General features: G+C 41.1%; 1 long non-coding RNA gene across 4 annotated transcripts in view; it reads right to left on the bottom strand.

Annotated features, from left to right (window-relative positions):
• Nucleotides 1-3,414: 3,414 nt before the first annotated feature.
• The window catches only part of LOC141100707 (uncharacterized), a 32,218-nt gene continuing 14,030 nt past the window's right edge, over nt 3,415-21,602 (bottom strand). For 2 of the 4 annotated variants that reach the window (XR_012234749.1, XR_012234751.1), the window contains 2 exons: nt 7,829-8,521; nt 7,526-7,727 (listed from right to left, as the gene is read on the bottom strand). This is a non-coding gene — a long non-coding RNA (uncharacterized lncRNA). Of the gene's footprint in view, nt 3,914-7,525; nt 7,728-7,828; nt 13,564-21,602 lie in introns of those variants that run through there. The other 2 variants (XR_012234750.1, XR_012234747.1) reach the window with 2 other exon arrangements.

Below are 21,602 nucleotides of genomic sequence, written 5' to 3' on the forward strand. Positions count from 1 at the left end.
TCAATTTGTTCGTCACGCAGCAGTGGGGTACGGTGAGGTCCTACAAAACTGGGCATGAAGGACTGTTGCCTGGTAAAAGTGGGGGATGCCGGGTCACTGGTGGCCGCAGCAGACACCGAATCCCCACGTCCTCTCCCTGCTGAAACCCCCCGTCCTCTCCCTGCTGAAACTCCACGGCCATGACCACGTGCCTTACTCCCTGCCTTCTTCATCTTGGTAGACTGATAAAGATAGGCAGAAAAGTAAAAAAGGGGTGGCTTAGTGTTCTTATTCCTGAACACCTGCTAACCAGTATAAGAAACACTAGTTTGGCTAAGAGTGTGTGTACTACACTTTAATATGATCTAATGTGGCCTACACAACTGTAAAGTGGAGTGTTTGGTGAACTTTATTTCCTTTTTTTTGGGGGGAGAAAAAGAAAAGGATGTGACCAAAGTTTGAAAGCTATAGTATCACAAACTTTTTGGAGCGATTACAATGCAGGAAGCTAACCTACAATGCAATTGATGAGGCTCCAAAAAATAGGGTGATACTAGTCTGGCTGGCCCTTAAGGGCACAAGCCAGCAAAAAGGCTCCTCTATCTAATCCTATATAGTGTTTGCAACCAACCAATGACAATGGATGCGGATGGAAGCACACTAATATAGGAGCAAAAATCTGGCTAAATTTGCTGCAAAAAAAGGACTATGTATGAGGCAGTGACGCACGCTGAGCGGACTACAACAAGCGGTGGCTGTAGAACACACTGCAACGTGAGCTGCACTCACACACAGAGAGACCTATCAGACAGCCAAAAACAGTGCAGAGAAATGGGCTATAGCACTGAAAGGCTGCTGAAAGGCTCTGCTGTCCACTCCTTTAGTGTTTGCAACCAACGTAATATGGATACGTATGGAAGCACACTATACAGGAGAAAAAAAGCAGCAATAAAAGAAAAATGTGTATGAGGCAGAGACACGCTGGGCGGCCTACAAGCAGACGTGCCTGCAGGACACACTACACAGCGTGGGTCTGCACTCACACAGCCCTTGCAGACAGCTATTAAAGCAGCGCTGCTGGGCTACAAAAATGCTACAGTGGTGGATTATGTAGCCTGGGTAGAGCAATAGATATGTTTGATGATCGCTATTTCTAACTGTCCCTCACAGTATTCAACAGCAGCCTGTCCCTAACTGAATTCACGGCAGAGTGAACCCGAAATGGCGGCTGCTGCGGTTTTTATAGTGCATCATGACATCATTTCAGCAGCCAATCACAGCCATGCCAGTAGTTAACATGCCTACATGCCTAACAGGATGTGCCCACACTTCTGAGGATCCCCATTGGCTGAATCAAATCGAGCGGGCTCCTAGCATTATGGGAACTTCCGATTCCGGTATTCGATATGAAAAAAGTATCGGAACTAAGTATCGGAATTCCGATACAGCTAATATCGGCCGATACCCGATACTTGCAGTATCGGAATGCTCAACACTAGTCGTCTCATAATGGTCCGCATTACATCCCACTGTCTATTAAATGTAGAGATATAACGTTTCCCCACCTCTTTCTGTTTTTCTCGATAAATTAAAAGGTCCTTTCTTGCAGCTTTCTTAGCCATCATATAGCCTTGTTTAATGCTTCTTTCAATGTAACCCATATCCCTGAACCTCCGCCCAAGGTCCACCACTTGTTTTTCATAAAGATCATTGGTAGTACAAATCCGTCTAGCACGGAGAAATTGTCCCCTAGGGATTGCCTTGATGGTCGAGTTTAAGTGAGCGGAGGAGGCATGCAAAAGTGCATTAACTGATGTCTGCTTTCGATACACGTTAGTATAAAGCTGGCCATTAGTTTGTACCTTAATTTTAATATCCAGAAAGGAAATAATTTCCTTACTATACGTGTACGTAAGCTTGATGTTACGATTGTTGAGGTTCAAAACTGACATGAAAGCATCCAACTCATCCACGGAACTCTGCCAGATGAACAGGATGTCGTCAATGAACCGATACCACCCCAGGATCTGGGAGGAAGCGTGTGCGCCATCAGGAAAAATCTCCCTCTCCCAAAATCCAAGGAATAAATTTGCATAAGATGGCGCACACTCCGCCCCCATCGCTGTACCACGTCTCTGGAGGTAGTATCGGTCTTTAAACGTAAAAAAGTTATGTGTCAGTATGAACCGCAACAAATCCAACACCAACTCTCTCACATCCGCTTCCAAATTACTAGCTTCCAAAAAGAAGCCAGCAGCCTCGAGTCCATCATCATGACTAATGCTCGTATATAACGATTCCACATCGGCCGTTACAAGTAGCATGTCAGAATCCAAAAAAAGGCCATCTAGTCTCCTCAAGACGTCCGTCGTGTCCCTGACATGGGAGGGCAGCGTTTCAACCTCAACTTTAAGATAATGATCAATAAATTTACATATGGGTTCACACAGCCCTCCCATGCCAGAGACAATCGGACGCCCTGGGGGACATATAGGGTCCTTGTGGACCTTGGGAAGGAGATAGAAGGTCGGGGTCACAGGAAATTGCACCAACAGGCCATTGAGCTGTTTTTTTTAAATAACTCCTCTCTCACAAGCGATCTCTAGCACAGCGGAAAGCTTTTTTTGAAATTGGGACAAAGGGTTCTTACTAAGTTGGGTGTATGTCTCCCTGTCCCGCAATTGTTTGAAGGCCTCTCGCTCATATTTATCCACCGACCAGACAAACACATTCCCCCCCTTGTCCGTAGGTTTAATGACTACATCATCCCAATTCTTAATTTCATTAAGAGCCCTTCGTTGTAATGAAGTGAGATTATCACCACCCTTATTATGGGTGATCGTTCTAAAGTCATTTTCAACCAAACGAGTGAAGATTTCAACCTGTGGACATAAGGATAAGGAGGGGAATGTGGTTGAGGGACAAGTGATGGGGGGCGGAGATGTACCTTTAATTCCAGTATTGGATTCCATCTCCAGCTCCTCAAGAATCTGGATTGCCTCCTGTTCCCTACACGTCAGGTCAGTGGATTTATAGTGAAGCTTCATTAATACAAGTTTAATAGAAAATAGGTGGAGGTCCTTCACAGCTGTAAAAAGATTAAAATTATTGCAAGGAGAGAAAGACAAACCCAAACCCAAAACTTCCCTCTGTGCTTCCGAGATCACATGTGATGATAGGTTTATTACCTCCAGTGGATTAGTCTTTACTCTTTTCTCATTTTGTGGGTGAGTGGTCATCTTACGTTTTTGTCTATTTCTGCCTCTATTGGCCCGAAAAAAATCTCTTCTGTCCCACATTGGTCTAGAATTCTCCGATGTACTAGACTTCTCCTCACAGATCACAGATCGAGCTCTAGCTTTCTGACCTCCAAAGCTCGAATTGTGTTTCCATTTATACATACGATTATTTTGAAAATCAGTCATGTCACGCTGATATTTTTTGGTTTTATTCTGTAAAATCTCTTTTTCCCACTTCTGGAGATCACTCTCAAGTTCTGTCTTAAATTTACCCATAATCTCAGGATTGGACTGTTTATTTAATTCATCCTGAATAGAGCTCAATTCAGTGTCCAATTCATCAATTTTATTGGTATTAGATTTAGCAAGCAGTTCCATAAGCGATTTAGAACATAGAGAAGCGGCATTTTCCCATTGTTTAATAAAATCTTCATCCGAGACCGGGAATGAGGGAAATACCTGGACTCTCAACCCTCTAGGAATAAAATTACATGAGATATACTTTTCCAAAAATGCTCTGTTCCACTATAGGCGGGTACGTTTATTGAGCAAATCTTTGTATTTTTTACTTAAATCCAAGATGTCCTTGGTTTTAGGGTCACCATTGCTGCCCGTCCCCTCATTAAATACTTTATCCAACTGTTTGAGCCACGCTTTTTCGCGCTCACGATAATCCATGCATTCTAAACTTTCAGCTGTGAAAACACAGAATACAATAATGCAGAAACAAATTAGAACAGACTCCATTATGTAGACATATTACTGATTCTCAGAGTCAAATACACTAGAACCAAAAAGGACCAAATCTAACAATCGGGACACCCATAGATACTATGACACCAAAAATAGACAAGGTGTAGATCCCATATATATAAAAGTACAATACTTTATTAGAAAATGCAATACAATATCATAAACATGATTAAATACATAAGACGAGGGAAAGGGTAAGCAAAATACTATGTCACAGCGGGTCTGGTACTAAGAATATATGTAGAGAGGTGGAAGAGCGGCAAATACTATAAAGCAGTCGTAATTACCAATAAAGGTGCAAGAAAAACACCCATTGCATATGGCCAAGAAATATATGCTATATCAAACTAGTAATTGCACATCCAGGTCATAAATAGACTGGTGTTAAAGGTTTTAAATAGATTGGCCTGATGGCTAAAAACAAGCCACTCGAGGTGAACAATATCTAAGTAAATTCTTGCACCTTTATTGGTAATTACGACTGATTTATATATATTTATATATATATTTTGCTTACCCTTTCCCTTGTCTTATGTATTTAATCATGTTTATGATATTGTATTGCATTTTCTAATAAAGTATTGTACTTTTATATATATGGGATCTACATTTGGTATCATAGGAGTCAAGTTTGTTTACAGATTTTGGAGGGCCTTTTGTTCTAAACTGGGAATTCAGTTATCTTTCTCCTCTGCATTTCATCCTCAGACCAATGGACAAACTGACAGAACAAACCAGACTTTGGAATCCTATTTGAGATGTTTCATATCTGCTGATCAGGATGACTGGGTCTCATTTCTGCCCTTGGCCGAATTCGCTCTAAAAAATAGAGCTAGTTCCGCCACTTTGATGTCTATGTTTTTCTGTAATTTTGGTTTTCATCCTCGATTTTCTTCGGGGCAGGTGGAGGCTTCTGCTTGCCCAAGTGTGGATTCTGTAGTGGACAGAATGCAGCAGATTTGAGACCAAGCAGGGGACAAGTTGTCTCGCTCTCAGGAAAAGGCCCAACGGTTTTCCAATTGGCATAGGACCTTTGGTCCCCGTTCAAAGTGGGTGATATGGTTTGGTTGTCCTCAAAAAATATTCCAATGAAGGTTGCGTCTCCAAAATTCAAGCTAAGGTTCATTGGACCTTATAAGATTTTGGACATCTTTAACCTGTTTCTTTCCGTTTGACTCTTCCAGGTACGTTCAAGATTCATAATGCTTTTCACAAATCATTGTTGAAATGGTTTGTGGGTTTGTGGAGCCAGTAGTTCCTGTGGCGGCGCCCCCTGACCCTGTATTGGTTGAGGGTAATTTGGAGTATGAGGTAGAGAAAATTTTGGACTCTCTTCTGGCTAGACGGAGACTCCAGTACTTGGTCAAGTGGAAAGGTTACGGCCAGGAGGATAATTCTTGGGTCTCTGCTTCCGATATTCATGCCGAGAGATTGGTTCGTGCTTTTCACCAGGCCCATCCTGATCGGCCTGGTGGTGTGGATGAGGGTTCGGTGACCCCTCTTCAAGGGGGGGTACTGTTGTGAACTCTCTTAATCCAACTTTTGAGGCAAGACTCCCTCTGGTGGATACTGCTGGTAGTGAAGCTGGTCAACATGGTGTTAATCCAACAGCTGCAGAGGAGGATTGGAGGAGTGGGGGTGGTGACTGGGAGTACATAAGTGAGCAGGTTTCTCTCAGTGGCTGCTGGTGATACTCCTTTCTTTGCTTATTGAGGATATCTGCCTCCTGCCTGATCCTGCATCTTCCAGCTAAGTGTCATTTGCTAAACCTTTGCATGTGATTTTGCCTTGCTGTCAGGGGTCACCTTGCTCCCCCTGGGGCTCCTGGCTCCTGCCCTGTATTTTGGTATCTTGTGTTTGTTTGTTCAGTCCCCTGCTGTATTAGCCTGTTGCTAGCCGCCAGTTCAACCTGAGTGCTGATATAGTAGGGGCGAGGTTGTGCAAACCTCAGTATTTTTGTACATCAGTCGTGTTGGAATTTTCAGGGTTTTTGCGTGATTGCAGACAGTGCCTTTTCTGTCCTGTCCTATCTAGTGAGTGTGGGCCCCATCATTTGCTCAGTCTATTTTCTGTCTGTGTCTGTGCTTCATCTTGAATAATAAAGTAACTTGGCACTCAACTGAATAATCCTTTGCAAATTAGATTTATTTTATAATTTATTGCAGTCCTGGAAACGTTTCGGCCTATTATCGGCCTTCCTCAGTCTGCTATATAAAAAAAGTACAAAATATATACAGAAGAAAAAATCATAACAGGTCCTCATACAAATAATATACAATGTTGTACAAACATATTGATTAATAATCTTGATGTAAATCACAGGTGATATAATCATATAGTGGTATCTGCATTGTATACAGAGCAATATACACTCACTGGCCACTTTATTAGGTACACCTGTCCAACTGTGTGTTAAGACTTAATTTCTAATCAGCCAATCACATGGCGGCAACTCAGTGCATTTAGGCATGTAGACATGGTCAAGACAATCTCCTGCAGTTCAAACCGAGCATCAGTATGGGGAAGAAAGGTGATTTGAGTGCCTTTGAATGTGGCAAGATTGTTGGTGCCAGAAGGGCTGGTCTGAGTATTTCAGAAACTGCTGATCTACTGGGATTTTCACGCACAACCATCTCTAGGGTTTACAGAGAATGGTCCGAAAAAGAAAAAAAATCCAGTGAGCGGCAGTTCTGTGGCCGGAAATGCCTTGTTGATGCCAGAGGTCAGAGGAGAATGGGCATACTGGTTCGAGCTGATAGAAAGGCAACAGTGACTCAAATTGCCACCCGTTACAACCAAGGTAGGCAGAAGAGCATCTCTGAACGCACAGTGCGTCGAACTTTGAGGCAGATGGGCTACAGCAGCAGAAGACCACACTGGGTACCACTCCTCTCAGCTAAGAACAGGCATCTGATGGCTACTTTCTTGAACATGACAATGAGTTCACTGTACTCAAATGGCCTCCTCAGTCACCAGATCTCAATCCAATAGAGCATCTTTGGGATGTGGTGGAACGGGAGATTCGCATCAGGGATGTGCAGCCGACAAATCTGCGCCAACTGTGTGATGCCATCATGTCAATATGGTCCAAAATCTCTGAGGAATGCTTCCAGCACCTTGTTGAATCTCTGCCACGAAGAATTGAGGCAGTTCTGAAGGCAAAAGGGGGTCCAACCCGTTACTAGCATGGTGTACCTAATAAAGTGGCCAGTGAGTGTATATCACAATATTGAGAGAGGAGAACCAGGTGAAAAGGAAAAATAAAGTTGAAATAAAATTGAAATAAAAGAGAGAGGGGACATACCCGACTGCTATCGCGAAATACTAATCCGGTACCCAAGTAAGAATTCCTATGGAGATCTATGGTGAATCAGGTGAATGGTTATGGTGGTAAAATATCAACTGATAGTGATGTCAATAGGTGAATGTTGTGGTCATACCTACTTTAGAATGTCATGTTGATCTAAATGGTATCTCCTATTATTATAAGAGTAGATATACTGATTTAAATGCCTGGGAAATGAAAAAAAATAAATAAAAAATAAAAAACAGAATGAAAAAAATTGTGTAATAATTTATTTTTATCTCACAAGGATGAGTAAAAATGAGTGGAAATAGTCAGATTTTATACCTTGCAAAAAGGAATATATAGCCATACATAGGGAGATGTATAGATCTTCTTGGAGGTATCATGGACGCTTGATCTGTTTGAAACTAGTGCAGTATAGTCCAGGAGGTAAATGGGTCCATATGAAGCTGAGGCACAAAAGGAAAAAACCATGTATGCTCAGCAATAAAAAAAGCCTCTACCAAGCCCTGTAATTAAGTAGAAAAGGGACTCTGCTGTAAAAGCATACCTTGTTTAAATATGGAGGCGGCATACACTGGTGGGACGCGGTATTCCCCTGCTCATCAGCTGGCCACGTGTGCCCATGCCAGCGATCCTAAATAATGTGGAGGCGGGACAGCGTCCGCGCTCACCGGAAGTGGTGAACAGGAAGTGTCCGGCTCACTGTGTCAATCATGCAGAGCCCCGTGTCTTGTGTATAGGAGTTGCTGCGCTCCAATGACAACGGAGGAGAGTGTGTCATGTGGGAGGACTGGGAGGAGCTGAGTGAATGGGATTAATCTGAACCTTTGCATAGGGAGAGAGGAAAAAAAATGTATGCAAAAAAGAGAAGCCTTAGCGTTCTTAAACAGTAATGTCCCTAACGATCAAAAGGGAAAACTGTAGTGTTGCAGTAATGACAAAATGATGAAAGAATTTAGTGGCCAAATAAATGGGTAAAAAAAAAAATTGGAAAAAAAGGGGGACCTAAAATAAGGCTGATTGAAGGTGTAGGTCATGACCTGTGGCTGTGCAAGATTTCCTTTAATGAAAGCACTACAATTACTATACCCGTAATGCTATAGTACAGTATAGTGAGAGGAAAAATGAGGAGTTACGGTTACCAATATCAATATTTTGCGGTTGGGTGAAAGGGTGATAAAGTGAAGTCCAGATGGACGTGATACGTGAGGATAGCCAATTGAGATCAGTAGAGGCGACTCTAGAATAAAGAAAAAGACAAAATTAATTTTCATAATATCGGCCAATAATTGACAGGTAAATATTCAATCATACAACTTAATATTCAATTCCCTTGTCGCCCACAGGAAACGAACACACAAATATAGCGAATCGGACATCATGGTCAATAATTCCACATCATAAGTAATATTACCAACTTAAAGAGAATTATCCTGAAATCATATGATGGATAATAGGTCATAATCTCTATTTAGTCCCCGAGGGGCAAGTGTTTGCATCTCATGAATCCAATAGGATTCTCTCCGTTTTAATAACCTGATCCGATCACCCCCCCCGTCTGGGCATTGAGACATGTTCGATCACTTGGAATTTAAGCTGTGTGACATTATGTCCGTGCATGTGAAAATGGTGGGCAAAGGGAGGAGTAAATTCTTACATCTAATGGTCGATTTATGTTTACTAATCCTGTCCCTTATGGCCTGAGTTGTTTCCCCTACGTAGAGGAGCCCACACGGGCATTTTATGAGATAAACTACATAATTTGTGTCGCAAGTGGAGTAGTCTTTAATGGAATATTTTTTCCCGGAATATGGGTGAAAGAATGCGTCTCCTTTTTGTACATTATTATATTGATGACAATGTAGGCAAGGATATGTACCCATGCGAGGATTCTTCAAAAATCTCTGTGTGGATTTTCTATGTCTAGGGTCAATGTCAGCTCTAATGAGAGAGTCACGTATGTTGTTGGGCCTTTTATAACATGGGAGAAACGGGTTTTGGAATTCTGGAACCTCAGGGTATGCGGTAGATAATAAGCTCCAATGTTTCCTGATAGTTTTGTGCAAAATGTTAACATAGGGATGATAAGTATGAACAAATGGTATCCGTGAAGTTATCTTTCTATGGGTGGTCACTTGTGGACCCAGAGCCTCAGCTAGTAATGTCTTGTGTATAGGAGCTGCTGCGCTCCAATGACAACGGAGGAGAGTGTGTCATGTGGGAGGACTGGGAGGAGCTGAGTGAATGGGATTACACAATTTTTTTCATTCTGTTTTTTATTTTTATTTTTTTTCATTTCCCAGGCATTTAAATCAGTATATCTACTCTTATAATAATAGGAGATACCATTTAGATCAACATGACATTCTAAAGTAGGTATGACCACAACATTCACCTATTGACATCACTATCAGTTGATATTTTACCACCATAACCATTCACCTGATTCACCATAGATCTCCATAGGAATTCTTACTTGGGTACGGGATTAGTATTTCGCGATAGCAGTCGGGTATGCCCCCTCTCTCTTTTATTTCAATTTTATTTCAACTTTATTTTTCCTTTTCACCTGGTTCTCCTCTCTCAATATTGTGATATATATTGCTCTGTATACAATGCAGATACCACTATATGATTATATCACCTGTGATTTACATCACGATTATTAATCAATATGTTTGTACAACATTGTATATTATTTGTATGAGGACCTGTTATGATTTTTTTCTTCTGTATATATTTTGTACTTTTTTATATAGCAGACTGAGGAAGGCCGATAATAGGCCGAAACGTTTCCAGGACTGCAATAAATTATAAAATAAATCTAATTTGCAAAGGATTACTCAGTTGAGTGCCAAGTTACTTTATTATTCACTTTGGTCTGGGTAACCTACTTGCGCAACCTGCGGTAGTGCCACGCTATATTTGACACTGTGCTTCATCTTGTCTCACGGCAATATATATTTGGGGGCTGTCTATTCCTTTGGGGATCTGCTCCGGGGCAGTTTAGATTTCACCTGTCTTTAGGCTTAGTTAGTCCTCCGGCTGTGACGAGGCATCTAGGGCAGCGTAGGAACACTCCACGGCTACTGCTAGTTGTGTTGATAAGATCAGGGGTCTGCAATCCACTGAGTGACCAACATCTCTGGTGTTCTGGTGGCATAGCCTATTGCGCTCTCCTCCTCGGTGACCCATTCATAACAGGGGCACTTTGTTTGCATCATACTTCATGAGGCCATTGAAAAGGGAATCTAGGGGCTTCAATAGTAGAAAAAATAGTTTGTAAGGACTGCAAAGTTGTGAGATATGCTCTTCTGTGAACCCCGCTAAATATTAGCTATTTTTTGTGGGGGGGCTGGGTCCTATTTAGAATGTCTGCTATGGTGCCCCATGATTTCTATATATGCCTCTAAGTGGATGAACTGTGCATGGCAGAGCTGCAGTTCTCAGCAGTACACGTTAATGGAACTGTAATGTTTTGGCTCCATTCATTGTTTACATCCATCTGACAATGAAGCTGATCAGTAGGGGTGCCAGGTGTTTGACCCAAACCGTTCTGATATTGATGACCTAAACTAAAGCTAGGTTATCAATATCATAAACCCCTTGAACTGTATGTTACTTTGTGTAACTGTATGTGCTTTAGACTAGAATGGAAAAGTAGATATGTGCTTTAAGTTTATTCATATACATTAGATTGCAATGATTTTCCTGGGTAAAAAGTTTTCTAAAGACTGGTTTCATTATAATGTTAGTGAAAAATCATATTTCTCTCTAAACGACCTTCTCAAGCATATACTTAAATGAGCATAGAACTATATGAACAATCATAACATGTTTACCAGTAAATAAGTAAGTGTACATTGTATATGACTATATCCTAAAAGATGCATTAACTAGATATGAATAATGAGGTTTATCATCATTGTCTGGTTATTTTTAATGATGTGTTTATATACACGAAGCAGTTATAATGAGCATCATGAATTATCCGAGAGGTGCACTGACCCTAGGGTTATTATGCATTGGTGCATCCTGAAGGGATAGTATTTGATGGTGCAGGATTGATGTCTGGATCTTCCAGCATGACATTTAGAATAAAATATTTAGTCATTCTTGAGTGTGTTTTTTGCAGTACCAGAGGACTTCAAAAGGGATTTGTACATTTAAAAGTACGATTCGGGAAGAAACGTAGGAAAGCTAATTCCCAGGATAAAAAAAAATATATAAGGCATTTCATAATATTTTAAAATATTGTTCAAACTACTGGCAAAGTGAAAATATTTGTGGAACCAAATATTAAGTTCAGGGTGCCAACAATTTTGTCCGGACTATGTATGGAGTTTTGATTGAAATGATGTCCAATTTGGATTTTTTGTCTGATTTTTTTGCGTTGTTCCAATACACACAAAGGAAATAAACATATGTATAACAAAACATGTATAATTGCAATAAATTTCTGGGACAAAAACTTCATTTTCTGGAACAATTTCATGGCATCCAACACTTTGGAAAATGACAATATATTTAAGAAGGAGGTTTTATTTATGAAAATCAAAATATAATGAAGAAACCTAATCCATACAACTTTATAATCCATGGATTTATAATAGAGGACTATAATAGATGAAGTCCACTTACTGGGCCTCATAAGGTGGCAAAGATGTTTAAACCCTGCACCCCTCAAGTCAGTTTTCAACTTCATGACCAAGCCAAATTTTTAAATTCTTACTAGTGTCTCTTTATGGAACACTTCAACAGATCCCGGTGATTCTGAGATTGTTTTTTCGTGACATATTGTACTTCATGATAGTGGTAACATTTTATTGAAATGACTTGTGTTTATTTGTGAAAATATCAGAAATTTGAAGAAAATGTAGCTATTTTAAAATTTTAATTCTTATGCCCTTAAACCAGAGAGATATGTCACACAAAATAGTTAATAAATAACATTTATCACATGTCTACTTTACATCTGCATCATTTTTTAAACATCATTTTTTTTGTTAGAAAGTTAAGAGTTAAAATTTGATCTAATTTTTACAACATTTCCAAAGCCATTTTGTTAGGGAACACATCACATTTGAAGTGACTTTGGGTGGCCTATATGACAAAAATACACCATTATAAAAACTGCATATATCAAAGACTTTAAAACCACATTCAAGTAGTTCATTAACCCTTCAGGTGCTTCACAGAAATTAAAGCAATGTGAAAGGAAAAAATGAACATTTTACCTTTTTTCACAAAAATTTCAATTTAGCCACTTTTTTTATTTTCACAAGGGTAGTAGGAGAAAATCAACCAAAAAATGTGTTGTGCAATTTCTCCTGAGTACGCCGATACCCCATATGTGTGGTAAAACTACTGTTTGGGCGCATGGCAGGGATTGGAAGGCAAGGAGCACTGTTTGAATTCTTGAATGCAAAATGGCTGGAATCGCAAGCGGATGCCAAGTCACGTTTGGAGAACCACTGATGTGCCTAAAAAGTGGAAACCCCCCACAAGTGACCCCATTTTGGAAACTAGACCACTCATTGAATTTATCTAAATGAGTGATTCATCCTTGTGTCATCAGTGTGCACTTGAGCAACACGTATTTTGTCCGTGCTGCTGATTAAAAACATGTGAAATACATAATATGTGTGCACAACTATTGATTACAAAGGGTGCTGCGCATGTGACTGGTTTTGGGGCCCTTAAAATATGGACTGAATATGGACACAAAAAACGAACATTTTAAGAATGCCTAAACTGAATTTGTATTTGAATATACATTAATAGAGATATCCTATGGGTTGGCTCTCTACCTTACGGTGATTGGTCTGTCTATATTTAAATATGATTAAACATATATTGCACTTTATTCTTTGACAAAGGGCGGATGCCACAAGTTTCAGATTTTAACGTTTTGCCGGAACTGGTTTGTGTTGTAAGTAGACTTTAAATAAAAACTAATCTTTTTTACTTCCTCCTGATAAATGTGCAGATATTATTTTTCATGAACGTGTTGTGCCACATCAGGGGAATTCAAGGCACCCACGGTTAGAGTTGAGCGATACCGTCCGATACTTCAAAGTATCGTATCGGATGGTATCGGCCGATCTTTAAAAAAAAGTATCGGTATCGCCGATTCCGATACCGGAAGTCCCATTCAAGTCTATGGGACTTCCGGTATCGGAATAAGAAAAACCCTTTCCTGCCCTTGTACAGCCTCTCTGGGGTCTGTACGGGCCTTTCGGGGGGCTGTGCCGGCCTGCCAGGGGGTCTGTGCAGGCTCCGGTGGTCTGTGCCGGCCTGCCGGTGGTCTGTGCAGGCTCCGGGGGGCTGTGCCAGCCTGCCGGGGGGCTGTGCCGGCCTGCCGGGGGGCTGTGCAGGCTCCGGGGGGCTGTGCCGGCCTGCCGGGGGGCTGTGCCGGCCTGCCGGTGGTCTGTGCAGGCTCCGGGGGTCTGTGCAGGCATCGTCCGATGGGACTACAAGTCCCATCGGGCGATGCCTGCTACCATGACAGTGATTGACACATTAGCCAATGATGGGACAGTAGTAGTCCCATCATCCGGCTAATGTGTTAAATGTAAAAAAAAAAAAAATTACATGCTACATACATACAACATGCATACTACATACATGCTACATTCATACTACATACTACATACATGCTACATTCATACTACATAAATACTACATGCAACATACATACTACATATATACTACATGCATGCTACATACATACTGCATGCTACATACATACCACATATATACTACATACATACTACATGCATGCTACATGCATGCTACATGCTACATACATAACACATATATACTACATGCATGCTACATACATACTACATGCTACATACTACATATATACTACATGCATGCTACATACTACATGCTACATACATACTACATATATACTACATACATACTACATACATGCTACATACATGCTACATACATACTACATATATACTACATACATACTACATACATACTACATGCATGCTACATGCATGCTACATACATACCACATATATACTACATGCATGCTACATACATACTACATGCTACATACATACTACATGCTACATACATACTATATATACTACATGCATGCTACATACATACTACATGCTACATACATACTACATATATACTACATGCATGCTACATACATACTACATGCTACATACATACTACATATATACTACATGCATGCTACATACTACATGCTACATACATACTACATATATACTACATGCATGCTACATACATACTACATGCATGCTACATACATACTACATGCTACATACATACCACATATATACTACATACATACAATACATTCATACAATACATACATAGACATACAGTACATATAACATAGAGTAACATACTTACCAATACTTGTCACATTGTTCCCCGAAGCCATTGTCTTTTCCGGGATAAATATTAACATAACAAACCACAAAAATACTCACCCACGATCCGAAGCAGTCCACGAGTGTGTCCCACGACGATCTTGGGTAGAGAACTGCAGCATCAGATGATGCTGCCGTTCTCTACGGGCTGCAGGAATCCAATGACGGAAGGTAGGTATCCTTCCGCACTGTATTCCTCCGCCACTTAAAAAAAAAAAAGTCCCTAGTCTCACTTTATGCCATTGCTGTGTGGGAAATTCCCACACAGCAATGGCATAAAGTGAGACTAGGGACTTTTTTTTTTTTAAGTGGCGGAGGAATACAGTGCGGAAGGATACCTACCTTCCGTCATTGGATTCCTGCAGCCCGTAGAGAACGGCAGCATCATCTGATGCTGCAGTTCTCTACCCAAGATCGTCGTGGGACACACTCGTGGACTGCTTCGGATCGTGGGTGAGTATTTTTGTGGTTTGTTATGTTAATATTTATCCCGGAAAAGACAATGGCTTCGGGGAACAATGTGACAAGTATTGGTAAGTATGTTACTCTATGTTATATGTACTGTATGTCTATGTATGTATTGTATGAATGTATTGTATGTATGTAGTATATATGTGGTATGTATGTAGCATGTAGTATGTATGTAGCATGCATGTAGCATGCATGTAGTATGTATGTAGCATGCATGTAGTATGTATGTAGCATGCATGTAGTATGTATGTAGCATGCATGTAGCATGCAGCATGTATGTAGTATATATGTAGTATGTATGTAGCATGTAGTATGTATGTAGCATGCATGTAGTATATATGTAGTATGTATGTAGCATGCATGTAGTATATATGTAGTATGTATGTAGCATGCATGTAGTATGTATGTAGTATGTATGTAGTATGTATGTAGCATGCAGTATGTATGTAGCATGTATGTAGTATGTATGTAGCATGCATGTAGTATGTATGTAGTATGTATGTAGCATGCAGCATGTATGTAGTATATATGTAGTATGTATGTAGCATGTAGTATGTATGTAGCATGCATGTAGTATATATGTAGTATGTATGTAGCATGCATGTAGTATGTATGTAGTATGTATGTAGTATGTATGTAGCATGCAGTATGTATGTAGTATGTATGTAGTATGTATGTAGCATGCATGTAGTATGTATGTAGTATGTATGTAGCATGCAGTATGTATGTAGCATGTATGTAGTATGTATGTAGTATGTATGTAGTATGTATGTAGCATGTATGTAGTATGTATGTAGTATATATGTAGTATGTATGTAGCATGCATGTAGTATGTATGTAGCATGCATGTAGTATGTATGTAGTATTTTTTTTTTTTTTTTTTTTTTAACATTTAACACATTAGCCGGATGATGGGACTACTACTGTCCCATCATTGGCTAATGTGTCAATCACTGTCATGGTAGCAGGCATCGCCCGATGGGACTTGTAGTCCCATCGGACGATGCTTGCACAGACCCCCGGACATCAGCACAGCCCCCCGGCAGGCCGGCACAGCCCCCCGGCAGGCCGGTACAGACCCCCACAGGGTGCACAGACCACCGGCAGGCCGGCACAGCCCCCCGGCAGGCCGGTACAGACCCCCACAGGGTGCACAGACCACCGGCAGGCCGGCACAGCCCCCCGGCAGGCCGGTACAGACCCCGGGCAGTCCACACAGCCCCCCGGCAGGCCGGCACAGCCCCCCGGCAGGCCGGCAGAGACCCCCGGAAGGCCCGAAATGACGGCGCATCATGATGCGCACACACCGCGCATCATGATGACGTCAGGCCGTCAATCAACTGAACTTCCGATTCCGATGCCGAATTCCGATATTGAAAAAATATCGGAAGTCGGTATCGGAATTCCGATACAGCAAGTATCGGCCGATACCCGATACTTGCGGTATCGGAATGCTCAACACTACCCACGGTTAATCATCCTGAAACCAGCAACAATATTAGCGAAGATGGTGAGCTCTGTTTCCTTTCTTACTTACATACTTTCATAGACAGGCCAGGTTTGTCGGGCAGGTGTCGCATTGATAACTTTCCGTAACTCACTCAGTACCTGTTTTGCAACCTTCAACCTTCCTTTCCTTGAGATTTGAGTGACATCACCTGGGAAATGTTACCCTGGTATGATATGGGCACCATCAGTTCAAGAAGAAATGGAGCCCACATAGAACATACAACATATAACATACAGAACATACAACATAAAACATACAGAACATACATATAACATACAGAACATATAACATACAGAACATACAATATATAACATAAAGAACATACAACATATAACATACAGAACATACAATATATAACATACAGAACATACAACATACAATGCCTTGCGAAAGTATTCAGCCCCCTGGAACTTTTCAACCTTTTCCCACATATCATGTTTCAAACATAAAGATACCAAATGTAACTTTTTGGTGAAGAATCAACAACAAGTGGGACACAATTGTGAAGTTGAATGAAATTTATTGGTTATTTTAAATTTTTGTGGAAATGCAAAAACTGAAAAGTGAGGCGTGCAATATTATTCAGCTCCTTTACTTTCAGTGCAGCAAACTGACTCCAGAAATTCATTGTGGATCTCTGAATGATACAATGTTGTCCAAAATGTCTAATGATAATAAATATAATCCACCTGTGTGTAATCAAGTCTCCGTATAAACGCACCTGCTCTGTGATAGTCTCCGGGTTCTGATTGAAGCACAGAGAGCATCATGAAGACCAAGGAACACAACAGGCAGGTCTGTGATACTGTTGTGGAGAAGTTTAAAGCTGGATTTGGATACAAAATGATTTCCAAAACTTTAATTATCCCAAGGAGCACTGTGAAAGCGATCATATTGAAATGGAAGGAGTATCATACCACTGCAAATCTACCAAGACCCGGCCGTACCTCTAAACTTTCATATCAAACAAGGAGAAGACTGATCAGAGATGCAGCCAAGAGGCCCATGATCACTCTGGATGAACTGCAGAGATCTACAGCTGAGGTGGGACAGTCTGTCCATAGGACAGCAACCAGTCATACACTGCACAAATCTGGCCTTTATGGAAGAGTGGCAAGAAGAAAGGCATTTCTCAAAGATGTCCATAAAAAGCGTTGTTTAAAGTTTGCAGCAAGCCACGTGGGAGACACACCAAACATGTGGAAGAAGGTGCTCTAGTCAGATGAAACCAAAATCGAACTTTTTGGCAACAATGCCAAATGATATGTTTGGTGTAAAGGCAACACAGCTCATCACCCTGAACACACCATCCCCACAGTCAAACATGGTGGTGGCATCATCATGGTTTGGGTCTGCTTTTCTTCAGCAGGGACAGGGAAGCTGGTTAAAATTGATGGGAAGATGGATGGAGCCAAATACAGGACCATTCTTAAAGAAAACCTGTTGGAGTCTGCAAAAGACCTGAGACTGGGATGGAGATTTCTCTTCCAACAAGACAATGATCCCAAACATAAAGCAAAATCTACAATGGAATGATTCACAAATAAACATATCCAGGTGTTAGAATGGCCAAGTCAAAGTCCAGACCTGAATCCAATCAAGAATCTGTGGAAAGAGCTGAAAACTGCTGTCCACAAAGGATCTCCATCCAACCTCACTGAGCTAGAGCTGTTTACCAAGGAAGAATGGGCAATAATTTCAGTCTCTCGATGTACAAAACTGATAGAGATATACCCCAAGCTACTTGCAGCTGTAATCGCAGCAAAAGGTGGCGCAACAAAGTATTAAGTTAAAGGGGCCAAATAATATTGCACACCCCACTTTTCAGTTTTTGTATTTCCACAAAAACTTAAAATAACCAATATATTTCGTTCAACTTCACAACTGTGTCCCACTTGTTGTTGATTCTTCACCAAAAATTTAAATTTGGTATCTTTATGTTTGAAGCATGATATGTGGGAAAAGGTTGAAAAGTTCCAGGGGGCTGAATACTTTCACAAGGCACTGTATAACATACAGAACATACAACATATAACATACAGAACATACAACATATAACAGACAGAATACACAACATATAACATACAAGAACCTACATATAAGATACAGAACATACAACATATAAGATACAGAAAGATCAACATGAGATACTTCCAATCTACATCCATGACAAAGTGGTTCTTAGGGTCACAGAGACCAAATTCCTTGGTGTTATCATCTCTCATGATCTTAAATGGGGGAAAAATGTGGATGCTGTTATAAGAAAAGCACAACAGAGGATGTTCTTCCTGCGTCAGCTGAAAAGATATGGTTTGTCTAAGAATCTGCTGATCTTATTCTTTAATGCTGTCATCAGATCTGTGATTTGTTCCTCTCTGATAGTCTGGTATGGGGGAGCCACTGCGCATGACAAACTCCGCTTACAAAGGACTTTCAGAACAGCAGAGAGAATTATAGGTTCCCCCCTGCCTAAAATCCAGGATCTTTATGATAAGAGTATTCGATCCCATGCATTGAAAATTTCATCCGATCCCTCTCACCCGGGACACTCCTCATTCCAACTACTCCCTTCAGTACGTCGCTTCAGAGTCCCCAAATGCAGCACCAACCGCCATATGAACAGCTTCTATCCACTCTCTGTTCAACAATTAAATCGTCATGTGTAGACTATAGACTGTATCTATCTTGTTAGATGTTACTTGTTGTATCTGTTGTTATATATTATGTTGCCTCTTTGCCACAAAGAATTCCTTGTATATGTAATATGTACTTGGCGATAATAAATTTGATTGATTGATTGATTGAACATACATATAAGATACAGAACATACATATAAGATGCAGAATATACAGCATACAGAACATATAACATACAGAACATATAACATACAGAACATAGATATAACATACAGCACATAACATAGAGTACGTACTCACCGCACACACCTAATTCCCTGAAGCCATCGATCACCTGTAATAAAAATAAAATAATAAACCAACCTATACTCACCTCTCCACCATAGTCCAATTAATATTGTGGGTCCCACGACGATCTCCCATGGAGAGCAGCCACATCAGCTGATGCGACCGCTCTCCAGGGGCTCCAGCAATGAAATGACAGGTGGAGGTAATCCTCCGCTGTGTATCCCTCCACCAGGAAAGAGGTCCCATAACCCTAGCCCTAACCCTAACCCTAATTCTCACGAAGCATTGCTGTAAAGTGAGACTCTGAACTCAGATAACCTCAGTGATGGACTGCAGGAGGCATTGGCTCCTGTCAGTTCATCACTGGGAGGTGTTATGAATGAGTCACCGTAGGAGGCAAAAACAGAAATACTAGCTAAGTCCAGAAAACCAGAGAAGTTGGCAGCTATCGGATTGCAGACCCCTGAACCTAGCAACAACAACTAGCAGTAGCCGTGGGGGGTTCCTACGGTGCCCTAGACCCCTCGATCACAGCCGGAGAACTACATAGCCTAAAGACAGAAAGGGAAATCTAAACTGCCCCAGAGCAGACCCCAAAGCAATAGGCAGCCCCCAACATATAATGACGGTGAAGCAAGATGAAAAAACACACACACAGATAGAAAGATAGGCTGAACAAATGATGGGGCCCAAGCTAACTAAATAGGACAGGATAGAAAAGCTGCTGTCTGCAATCCGCCAAAACCCTCTCAAAACAAGAGCCAACAGACTGATAGGGAAGAAAAGCCCTGAAGACGCTAGGCCTCAAAAAGACTATATCAGTACTCAGGTATTTTCTGAAGACAGAGCAAAAGGAATTCAGCTCACCCAGCAGGGAAAGGAAGAAATCCAGAAAAACAAGGCAAAACAAAACCAAAACACAAATGCAAAAAGCAGAGCAGAAAACTTAGCTTTTGAGGAGCAGGAATCAGACTGGTCTCCAAGAATCCCTCAGAGAAATCACCCGCAAGGCAGAAGGGCGTCGGCTGCCTTATATCCAGTCAGCAATTCCAGTCACCCAGTCATCATCATTCTGCTCAGGTGCTTTGTAATCAGCCTCACTACCTTCCTTCACCAGAACAGGGAGTTCATCAGACCTCAATGGTGAAGGGGAAAATGAACTCACAACAGGGAGGCCCTATAGAGCAGTGACATCACCTGTTCTATAGGGGAGATTGTCGTGGGGCATTATTAGTTGGACTGCGTTGGACAGGGAGTATACGGTTGGTCTTTTATTTTTATTTTTTTTCTAGGAGACAAGGGCGTCGCTTGGATCTGGGAGTTAAATAAAAAGATGAAAACCGTGTTGTATTTTATTTCATTAAAATACTTTATTCTTATTTGTGGGATTTTTTAACCTTTTCAAAAGATTAATAATGGATAGATGTCTCATTGATGTCACTCCATTATTAACCGGGCTTAATGTCACCTTCCAATAGCAAGGTGACATTAACCCCTTATTACCCCATATCCCACCACTATACAGGAGTGGGAAGAGAGGGGCCAAGTGCCAGAATTGGCACATCTTATACATGCGCCATTTCTAGGGTGGCTGCGGGCTGGTATCTGTAGCCAGGGGGGCCAATATCCATGGCCCCTTCCTAGGCTATGATTATCAGCCCGCAGCTGTCTGTGTAGCCTTTCTGGCTACAAAATATAGGTGGACCCCACGTCATTTTATGGGGGTCGCCCTATTTTAATAGCCAGCAAAGGCTACACAGACAGCTGCGGGCTAATATTCACAGACTGGAAAGGTGCAATGGGTATTACCCCCTTCACAGGCTACAAATATTGGCCCTCGGTCGTCGGCTTTCCCCCTCTGGCACAGAAAATTGTGCGGGAGCCCACGCCATTTTTTTCCGTTTTTTTTTATATATATGGCCATATATCTTTAGATATATCTATGTATATATCTATAGCTATATCTATGGAAAAATCTATAGATATATCTATGG

This window comes from Dendrobates tinctorius, unplaced genomic scaffold, assembly GCF_039654945.1.
Source record: "Dendrobates tinctorius isolate UK_male_01 unplaced genomic scaffold, ASM3965494v1 ptg000011l, whole genome shotgun sequence".
Lineage (NCBI taxonomy): Eukaryota > Metazoa > Chordata > Amphibia > Anura > Dendrobatidae > Dendrobates > Dendrobates tinctorius.